The sequence below is a fragment of the Oncorhynchus keta genome, chromosome 8 (assembly GCF_023373465.1).
Source record: "Oncorhynchus keta strain PuntledgeMale-10-30-2019 chromosome 8, Oket_V2, whole genome shotgun sequence".
NCBI classification, from domain to species: Eukaryota; Metazoa; Chordata; class Actinopteri; order Salmoniformes; family Salmonidae; genus Oncorhynchus; species Oncorhynchus keta.
In genome coordinates, this window is record NC_068428.1 from 17,580,972 (window position 1) to 17,591,986 (window position 11,015).

An 11,015-nucleotide genomic window follows, 5' to 3' on the forward strand; every position below is an offset into this window, starting at 1 on the left:
ACAGATCAGTTTCATCCTTAGTTCTAGTACCACTAGAGTAATTAGAGAGGGCAAAGACAAGTTGCCGTGGTGACTAATGGCTAATTATCACCTACTGTAGGCATTATACAGATGGCTTGACAAATTCTACAAACTGCTTCAGTGCACGATCACCCCGTTCATTCCCAATGTCTCTCTCCCTACATTTTCACTGCATTCCTTCCCTTCAGCCTTAGTTAAAGTGTATATGACAGACATAAGGGCTGAGCAGAGAGAAGGGGATACAGAACGAGGTGCCTCAGAGGACAGAGACAGTCGCTAGCATCACTCAGCCCTGGTATTGTGATTATATTGGCAAAAAGAAGAAGAAGACTGAGGCCATTGCTATTATTAACATCTAGGTTGTTCTGTAAAAAGAGTGCCTATTTTAAGTAGATGTGCACCAATATTGACTTTAAAACCTGTATACTTAATGAAGTGCCCTTTAATATAGACACCTCAGAGAATTCAATAAGTCTGTTTTTATATGAATAAAGAAGACTTACTGAAGTGCCAAAATTCAGCATTTTGACATGTCTCTCCTTGCACCTTCTGAGACTTATAGGAAGAATTTTATTCACTGCACACCAACATTTCTCCAAGTTATCACCATCATTGTAAAGACCTAAAGTACCAGGGTTTTGCTGTATTTTCAAAACTATTTTCTCCATTGTAAAATAATAGTGAAAACATCAACTATGAAATAACACTTATGGAATCATGTAGTAACTAAAAACGTGTTAAACAAATCAAAATATATTTTAGATTTTAGATTCTTCAAAGTTGCCACCTTTTGCATTGATGACAGCTTTGCACACTCTTGGCATTCTCTCAACCAGCTTCACCTGGAATGTTTTTCCAACAGTCTTGAAGGAGTACCCACATATGCTGAGCACATGTTGGCTGCTTTTCCTTCACTCTGTGGTCCAACAAATCCCAAACCATCTCAATTGGATTGAGGTGAGGTGATTGTGGAGGCCAGGTCATCTGATGCAGCACTCCATCACTCTCCTTCTTGGTCAAATAGCCCTTACACAGCCTGGAGGTGTGTTGGGTCATTGTCCTGTTGAAAAACAAATGATAGTCCCACTAAGCTGAAACCAGATGGGATGGTGTATCGCTGCAGAATTCTGTGGTAGCCATGCTGGTAAAGTGTGCCTTGAATTCGAAATAAATCACAGACAGTGTCACCAGCAAAACATCCCCAGAGCATGACATGCTTCACGGTGCTCCATGCTTCATGGTGGGAATCATACATGCAGAGATCATCCGTTTACCTACTCTGCTTCTCACAAGGACACGGGGGTTGGAAGCAAAAATCTCAAATTCTGACGCATCAGACCAAAGGACAGATTTCCACTGGTTTAATGTCCATTGCTTGTGTTTCTTGGCCCAAGCAAGTCTATTCTTCTTATTTGTGTCCTTTTAAGTAGTGGTTTCTTTGCAGCAATTCGACCATGAAGGCCTGATTCAAGCAGTCCCCTCTGAACAGTTGATGTTGAGATGTGTCTGTTACTTGAACTCTGTGAAGCATTTATTTGGGCTACAATTTCTGAAGCTGATAACTTTAATGAACGTATCATCTGCAGCAGAGTTAACTCTGGGTCTTCATGAGAGCCAGTTTCATCTTTGCGCTTCATGGTTTTTGCGACTGCACTTGAAGAAACTTTCAAAGTTCTTGAAATTGTCCGCATTGACTGACCTTCATGTCTTAAAGTAGTGATGGACTGTCGTTTCTCTTTGCTTATTTGAGCTGTTCTTGCCATGATATGGACTTGGTCTTTTACCAAATCTTCTGTATACTATCCCTACCTTGTCACAACACCACTGATTGGTTTAAACGCATTAACACTTTTTTGAGTAGGTGTGTACAAACATTTGACTGGTAACTGTAGTTATTTTGTTGATTTGACAACAATTTCTGAATATTGTTATTAATTTAATGTGATTAGTGATTAATTTATGTCTGTCCCTCATTTTAAGGACAACCCTGTTGCGTGAACTGAGCTCTCGTTTTAATACGGTGAAACTATTCCTTTAAAAAACAAAATACAAAGAAACATTGCACATCTAATAGTCAAAACACAGTTTAAAAGTAGGTGAGCTGGCTCTACTCTTTTTGGCCATTTCCTGGTGTTTTGTGGTGGACAACTGAGCAGGTCGAGCATAACACGTCAACCCTGTTACCCAAAGATAGACAGACTCAAAATGTTTTAACAATTCATTTTTTGCAACTTTTTGCACACAGCACGCTTCTATTCCACCTTCCACAAGGATATTTATGGCTGATTTCCGATGAAATCGTCAACGCTGTTACTTTATTTGGCACTTACTAGGCACATTTATTTTAAAGGGAGACTCAGCAAAATGACATTGCCACGAGCAGCACCGGAGTTATTGAGGTGAGCGAGATTCAAGGCTCTCACACAGTCACACATGTGCGCGGGTTCACTTCACCATGTTACGACGTGGAATGCAGGGCAACGAAACAGCGGAGAAGTTGAGCCTCGTGCTTAAACGCCATATCACTGAGTCTACCGTTAACTAACTCTTGAGATGGGAAAATGTGTTTTGTATGACAGAATATAAAAATGTGATGACATAAAAAACAATTGGTGGGGACCAACTAGGTTCACTTAAGGTTTGATTTAACTGGCTGAAAGGTCTATGTAGTATTTCATATACTTTTTCTATTTTTTATTCGTTTGATGTTTTTGCTTGGGAATTCGCAGTATGTACTACTGTATAACTGTGGTCCAGGTGTGATGTGCTGGATTGCACTGGGCAAAATGTTCATTGTGAAATCGGGCATCCACAGGGAAGCAAATAATATATCACATTTCCATAAGTATTCAAACCCTTTACTCAGTACTTTGTGGAAGCAACTTTGGCAGCGATTGGGTATGACGCTGCAAGCTTGGCACATGTGTATTCGCGGATTTCTTCCATTATTCTCTGCATATACGCTAAAGCTCTGTCAGGTTGTATGGGGAGTGTTGCTGCACAGCTATCTTCAGGTCTCTCCAGAGCTGCTTGATCGGGTTCAAGTCTGGGCTCTGGCTGGGCCACTCAAGGACATTCAGAGACTTGTCCTGAAGCCACTCCTGCGTTGCCTTGGCTGTGTACTTAGGGTCATTGTCCTGTTGGAAGGTGAACCTTTGCAAGACTGAAGTCCTGACCACTATGGATCAGGTTTTCATCAAGGTTCTCTCTGTACTTTGCGCTGTTCATCTTTGCCTCGATCCTGACTAGTCTCCCAGTCCCTGCCACTGAAAAACTTCCCCACAGCATGATGCTGTCACTACCAAGCTTCACTGTAGGGATAGTGCCAGGTTTCCTCCAGATGTGATGCTTGGCATTCAGGCCAAAGCGTTCAATCTTGGTTTCATCAGATCAGAGAATCTTGTGTCTCATGTTCTGAGAGTATTTAGGTGCCTTTTGGCAAACTCCAAGCAGGCCACTCTACCATAAAGGAGGCCAGTTTGGGGTTGTCAGCTCTAGAAAGAGTTTTGGTGGTTCCAAAATTCTTCCATTTAAGAATGATGGAGGCCACTATGTTCTTGGGGACCTTCAATGCTGCAGAAATGTTTTGGGATCATTCCCCAGATCTGTGCCTCTATGGACAATTCTTTCAACCTCATGGCTTGTTTTTTTCTCTGATATGTACTGTCAACTGTGGGACCTTATATTAACAAGTGTTTGCCTTTCCGAATCATGTCTGATCAATTGAATTGACCACAGGTGGCCTCCAATGAAGTTGTTAGATACATCTCAAGTATGATCAATGGAAACAGGATGCACCTGAGCTCAATTTCGAGTCTCATAGAATAAGGTTTGAATACTTAAGTTAATTAAGGTATTCCTTTTTTTTCATACATTTGCAAAAATGTCTAAAAAACTGTTTTGCTTCATCATTATGGTTTATTGTGTGTATATTGATAAGGATTTTTTTCATTTAATCCATTTTAGAATCAAGCTGTAACGTAACAAAATGTGGAAAAAGGCATCTGAATACCTTCCAAAGGCACTGTACAATACCTTGTGTTTACAGTTTTCAAATACTTACTCCTTATTCCTAGATCTTAACAAAATGCTTTGTGGTCTGGCTGATTGACTCGTGAATGTATGTAGGGAAAGAGGAGGACTAGAGTTACAGCAGCAGAACGCCGCTCATGTTCAGGATGTCAATCATATTTACACCATGATTCATATGTAAGGGAGCATTCTGGGACTGAAGATGCTGACGGACACACGCAAACACGCACGCAAACACACGCACGCAAACACACGCACGCACACACACGCACACACACACACACACACACACACACACACACACACACACACACACACACACACACACACACACACACACACACACACACACACACACACACACACACACACACACACACACACACACACACACACACACACACACACACACACACACAGCCTGTAAGTGAGTGAGTCATAGCATCATAGCATACTGGGGTATGAGGACGCTCTTGGCCAGTTTTCTCCTGCTATTGTTTGTTTGCAATTTCATGAATATTTCAAATGCCTGCTGAAAAAATGCATTCCCTCTACATTCTCTTCAGAGGAATTAGGACCTGTAGCTTTGACAAAGTTTTCGCTAGCCTTCAGTCTTGAAAACCAGGAACTGAATAATCTGAGTCAACTCTGGGTCTAAAATGAAGGGAACTGGAACACAGCGTGAAATGGCATGGAATGTGTATGGACATTTATTATTGAAAACGATACTGGTGGTTTGATCCATTTTTTATAAATTTAGAACAATATAACATTAATCTTGCCTGTGTATTATCCAATGCACTTGCTACACTTACATAAACAAATGTATCTCTGTAAATTGGCACTATGATTACCCATAATGAATAGGGCTTGAAACACCCTTGATGTTGTGCAGGAGCTCTTACACTAAGAGCTTCATATTGACTAAGATGAGTAAATCAGATGCTGAATGCATGTTTGTGCCATTCACCAGAGCTGCTAAGCAATATTATTGTTCTCCACCTCAAAATGACATGTCTGGAGAACAGATTTAATCTACCAAAAAGGAAAAACAAGTAAAAGGGATTTCTTCCTCTATTCTCAGTTGCATTATCAACAACATTAAATGTCCATGGAAAACCTGACGGAAGAATAATTGTTTGTCATTACACACTTCCATTGTCTAATGTTCTTGTCTGTCTAGGCTTAATCAATTACATTTAGGACATTTCCTAAGCTGATACTCTGCACAAGCACACAACGCTTTTTACCCACAATGGTCTTCCTCTGGCAGTTGAAGATGTGTCACATCGTAAAAATGGTTAACATGAGGACAATCATTTAATGTTCATTTTGAAATGCACAGTTGCTCTCCTTTGTTTTTCTTATATACGAATCGGACTAACAGCCCCTTTGTTCTCCACTATGCTGTCAGTCTTCTTTTTCATATAAGTTACATGTTAAAATATGTGAGGCTATTATGTATCGTCTACAATGTTTCATAGAAGTACAAGTTTGATTATTGAAGAGAACGATCCGAAACATTCGAACATTTTGTCCCTCCAACAGAAGGAGGAAATGGCAAGGATAGACGTGATACACATCGCCTGCTACTGTCTTAATCATTCTTCATGAGCAATCAGAGCAATCTAGTCAGCTCAGCTCTGCTATGACTGGCAGATATAGATCACCTCGCAATTCTATTCCTGTAATACTGGCGGAAAAGCAGTGCCTTTGAACATGCAAATTACAGTGGCATACGTTTATCAGAGACTTTTTGGAATAACATCAGTATATTTGGCAGGGATACAGTATGCCTGGTACAATCTATAATTATCCATGGTTTGTTTCTTTTCAGCAGAATTCTGCAGAGCCTTTACCAAAGTCCTCATTCACAAAACATGAAAGTAATGAGGGGTTTGATATTATGGTAAATGATATGTACACTCACCCAGGAGAGTTCGGTACTGACTAAATATGTTTAGCTTCCTGCTTATCTCAATTTGTGTCACTAGACTACTGCAATATTGGATTGTGGGGCAACAACATCAATACTGTATTGGTGATGTCAAGTTCTGTCTGTGCTTGTAAGAATCCGATGAATGATTCATATCATTGTCTTGAAATACAATGCCTGCATCTCCCCCTGGAGAAGTATATTAAACCTCCATTACTTCAGCTCAGATGGTGCTTTCAGTTACAAAGAGTTTCTATTCATTTACACCATGTAAACAATGTCTCCTGTCTTCAACATTTGGTCTATGTGTCGGTAGTGTTGTAGCAGCCACTTTTTTAAACCCAAAATATTACTACCCCCCCAACCTATGTTGAGCATAGAGCCCCACTTCTTTCACCTTCCTAGTTGTTTATGATTGGACAAAGCCAAGCCTGACCATACAGCCACTGTTAAGACACACCAGCTGGCACGTTTATGTCTTTCATTTTCCAGTGTGGCTTCGAGGGGTTCAGTGGATGAGTTCTACCGCTTGTGGGAAATCGATAGCAGCAGTTACCCTGCACAACAGCAATAAGCCAGGACTAATTTGGTCCTGGTGGGTCTAGGCTGGCTCCTCCGTCATTGGAATCCACTCTAAACAGATGAAACCTCAAGCATGCCCCAATTTACCCAAAGTTGCCTAGCCGTGGAGTGGGGAGGGATAGGTTGGTTCCTTTTATCTAGTACTGCCAAGACATTTACATATTGATTAGATGGAGCAAGCGACATTGGAGATTGCTACTTGGCTCTAAGCGCCCCTTATTTCTTTGTGAATGCTTCCACCCATACATCAGTTTTCTCCACTGCTGTTATGCACAAACTATAAAGAATAGACATGGAATAAGTCTGTGAAACACACGTAGAAACAACAACAGTTCATTTGATGATTCACATGTGTAATCGGAGGAAATATGGGTAGCTGGTGGTGGTATTCTAAATGCAAATAATTGTATAGTCACAAACACCATGCATGTTAAAACATGTTTTAATATTTCCTTGGGGATATTCTTATCTGCCTATCCTGAACTAGGAATGAAAGTGGGCAGAAAACTCCTTTGTTACAAGAGGGAAGGAAGTGTGTAGACATGAAATCCTTCAATGCCGGATGAAAGCCTTTTCCCTAAGGAGCTTCCTGAGGCTGGCTCCTTCCAGCTCCATAGCTTCGTCATCCACATTCTTCATCTAACTCCTGTTTACATGGGATCAGATGTGGGGATTAAAAAAAAAGATTTGACTGTTACTCCCCTCAAGTCTTCCATTATACAATTATACAATGTGCTCCCAGTTTGCTATCGTGCTTATTGCTCTCAGAGCTGTGTGAGCCTGCTGATGAAATATTTTGTTATAGAAAGTGTCACTGAAAGTGTTACTTAGTGCAACATCACTATCATTAATAGTTCATCACAAACTTAGTGTGTATGTGTCCTACCCCCCCCCCTAAAAAATGTCCTTTTTGCGAGATAGTTTGCCTCAGTCGACTTAAATGTCCAAAGCTGTACAAAAATAACCAGAACTGTGGTATTTCCATTGAAATTATATTAGGTTTAAAACAGACCAGCCATTGTTTCTGTGAGGTATCCTGTAGTATAATGCTGTTATTCCAGATGTGTTCAAATAACAATGGAGAAAATGATAATATAGCACTTTGTTTCACATGAGTTGAAGTAAGTGTTTTCAAGTGAAAACCAGTTGCTAGGATTATAAAACTTGTATAAACAATAGGTGTAAAATGAGAAATGCAGAGAATTTGTCCAGAGTAATAGCTGTGAGAAAAGTCTCAGATTAAAGTTTAAACAATACGAAATGCTTTTAAATCAAAGCTGCAACAATTTGTCAGTGAAATACATTGCTAACAGCATAGCATTTGCAGTACAGAGCATTGTCATTAAAATGTTCGTTTTGCATTATATTTTTTGCATGAGTTCATAATTGCGATCTCTTTGTCAACAAAACCTGCTTAGTCCAATTTATCAAATTACTTTCAGCTTTGAAAATCTGTATTTAGCCAGTGAATTGTTAAAAACCACAGGCTTCATGATTCAAGTGGTAATTATTCTCATTATTTAACCTCATTGATAGACATGACATTGCCAGCATTAAGATTTGAGTTCAATTTCCAAAAAGACAAGACTTGTAGCTTTCAAATTATATGTCACTTTCTATTTTCTGATGATTCTTTCAAAAAATGTTGGGGGGGGTACCACTCTGGAGCAGTGGAAATGCATTCTCCGGAGTGATGAATCACACTTCACCATCTGGCAGTCTGACTGACTAATCTGTGTTTGGCGGACTCCGGGAGAACGCTTACTGCCCAAATGCGTAGTGCCAACTGTAAAGTTTGGTGGAGGAGGAATAATGGTCTGGGGCTGTTTTTCATGGTTCAGGCTAGGCCCCTTAGTTCCAGTGGAGGGAAATCTTAATGCTATATCATGACATTCTAGACGATTCTGTGCTTCCAACTTTGTGGGAACAGATTTGTTAAGGCCCTTTCCTGTTTCAGCATGACAATGCCCGTGTGCACAAAGCGAGGTCCATACAGAAATGGTTTGCCGAACATATTGGTGCAGCTGTCTTCCGGGTTAAATTAAGAACGGCGGTTTGGCGGGTCATGTTTCGGAGGATGCATGTCTTGACCTTTGCCTCTCCCGAGCCTGGTGGGGAGTTGCAGTGATGAGACAAGATCGAAATTGGTGAGAAAAAGTGGGGTAAAATTTTTTATTGGTTTGTCGAGATTGGCGCCAAAGAACTTGACTGGCCTGCACAGAACCCTGACTTCAACCCCACCGAACACCTTTGGGATGAATTGTAACGCCGACTGCGAGCTAGGCCTAATCGCACAACATCAGTGCCCAACCTCTAATGTTCTTGTGGCTGAAGGGAAGCAAGTGCCCGCAGCAATGTTCCAACATCTAGTGAAAAACCTTTCCAGAAGAGTGGAGGCTGTTATAGCAGCAAAGTGTGGACGAACTCCAAATGAATGCCCATGCTTTTTGAATGAGATGTTCGATGAGCAGGTGTCCACATACCTTTGGTAATGTAATGTGGTCCGCAAAGGTCGCAGGTCTGTGGAGATCTTCACAACTGCTGCAATAATCTGCACAGAATCTCGAATATCATTGAGCACTTGCACCATGTACTTTTAACGTAATCTCAACTGCAATCCAGGTCATTTGGTTCTGCTACTACCAGAAGCACAGTAATAACACACTACATTTTATAAATACAAAATATCTGACATTGTTTTTGGTTGTTGTTGCTTTTGTTGTGCTTTTAAATGGTTGAAGCGCAGTGATAAGACATTCCGATGACAACTAAACCAAAAACCGGACATTGCTTTTGCAGTGGAATTTGGTTGTGCTTTTAGATGGTTGAATGCATAGTGATAACACATTGGGAATTCTTCAAACTTCTGGCTGTCTTTTTGAGTGGGTGAATAAAGGTTCAAATCTCATGGATCAACGCCTCAACAAAATATTACCCAAATGTCTACGTTGAAATGACGTGGTATGACCTGTGGGCCATTACTCCTGGTGTTCAGGCATTATCGTATTGTTGATGAGTAGGTGAACAGTGCCTAGATGTATTCATCAGCAGCAGTAGATAGTGGAGTTGTCCAGACCAGTGTGGGTTAGCTACGGCTCTGACTACCAGATCCTACTAATAGGATCTGAGACCTGGAATGCCTGGCTTCTCTATGGCTCTGAGTCACGACAGCGACAGAAGGATGAAACCCAAGGCGTATCAACCCCCTGTGTTCCAAAGCCACAAAACCTCCCGAGCTCTCTGACAGTGCTTATAACCTTTAAACCAAACATGGAGTTCAGGAAATAACTTAATAGGCTTTTAGAGGCTTTGGACGGTTATTTTGACAGTGATAACTCCCCTTAACTGTCAGTGCCCACCGAAGAAAAAAAAAAGCATAGCACATATTTTATTCATAAATATGACATTTCTGTTCTCCTGACAGAACACAGAAGACTTGCAAACATACAATCCTGTCTGCCTAAGATATGGAAATATGGCACATTGTAATATATTATCAAGATAAAGCTGGGAGAACCAGAGGGTCTGGAGTTTACAACAGCTATGAAATGTAGTGCATAAAATAGTGGCAACAAAGCTTATATCACAGCTATTGAGAGCAATACATTTGAAACCATTGATTTACTGCACATCTTTCACAGGAAGAGGCACATTAAAGAATGAAGGAGGAAGAATGACAGTCACAATTTAAACAAAATGTCTTCTGCATCCATGATTCACTTAGTGAATGAGGGAATCTTCAAAATAATTACAACTTTAAGATTTATATCTATAATATATTTTCTTAGTGGTTGCAACCAAGGTTTAGTTTTGCAACCAAGATGCAATCTGATTTACAGTATATGGAAAGAGGATATCTGAGGAAGAAAGGTTAAGTTGAAGACCTATTGGCAGTGATGGAAAAACCAAACACAATATTCTTGTTTTTTAAAATGTATCTACAGATAGCCAACAACACACTCTAACACTAATTTACAAATGAAGCATTTGTGTTTAGTGAGTCTGCCAGATCAGAGGCAGTAGGGATGACCAGGGATATTCTCTTGATAAGTTTGTGAATTGGACCATTTTCCTGTCCTGCTAATCATTCAAAATGTAATGAGTACTTTTGGGTGTCAGGGAAAATGTACGGATTAAAAAGTGCATTATTTTCTTTCGGAATGTAGGGAAGTAAAAGTAAAAGTTGTCAAAAATATAAATAGTAAAGTAAAGTACAGATACCCCAAAAACTACTTAAGTAGTACTTAAGTAGTACTGCATATTGGATGAAAGGCACAGTCTCCCACATAAATAAAACTATGAATAAATAAATGACCATGAAATTCTATTTTAGATGTTTGCCTGTCCATGTAGACTTCCCGTTTTCTTGGTCACTAAAGATACCCAATGAGTTGGAACAATATTTCCTGACAACAACATGCTGCTTGAATGTTGCTCTGAACTA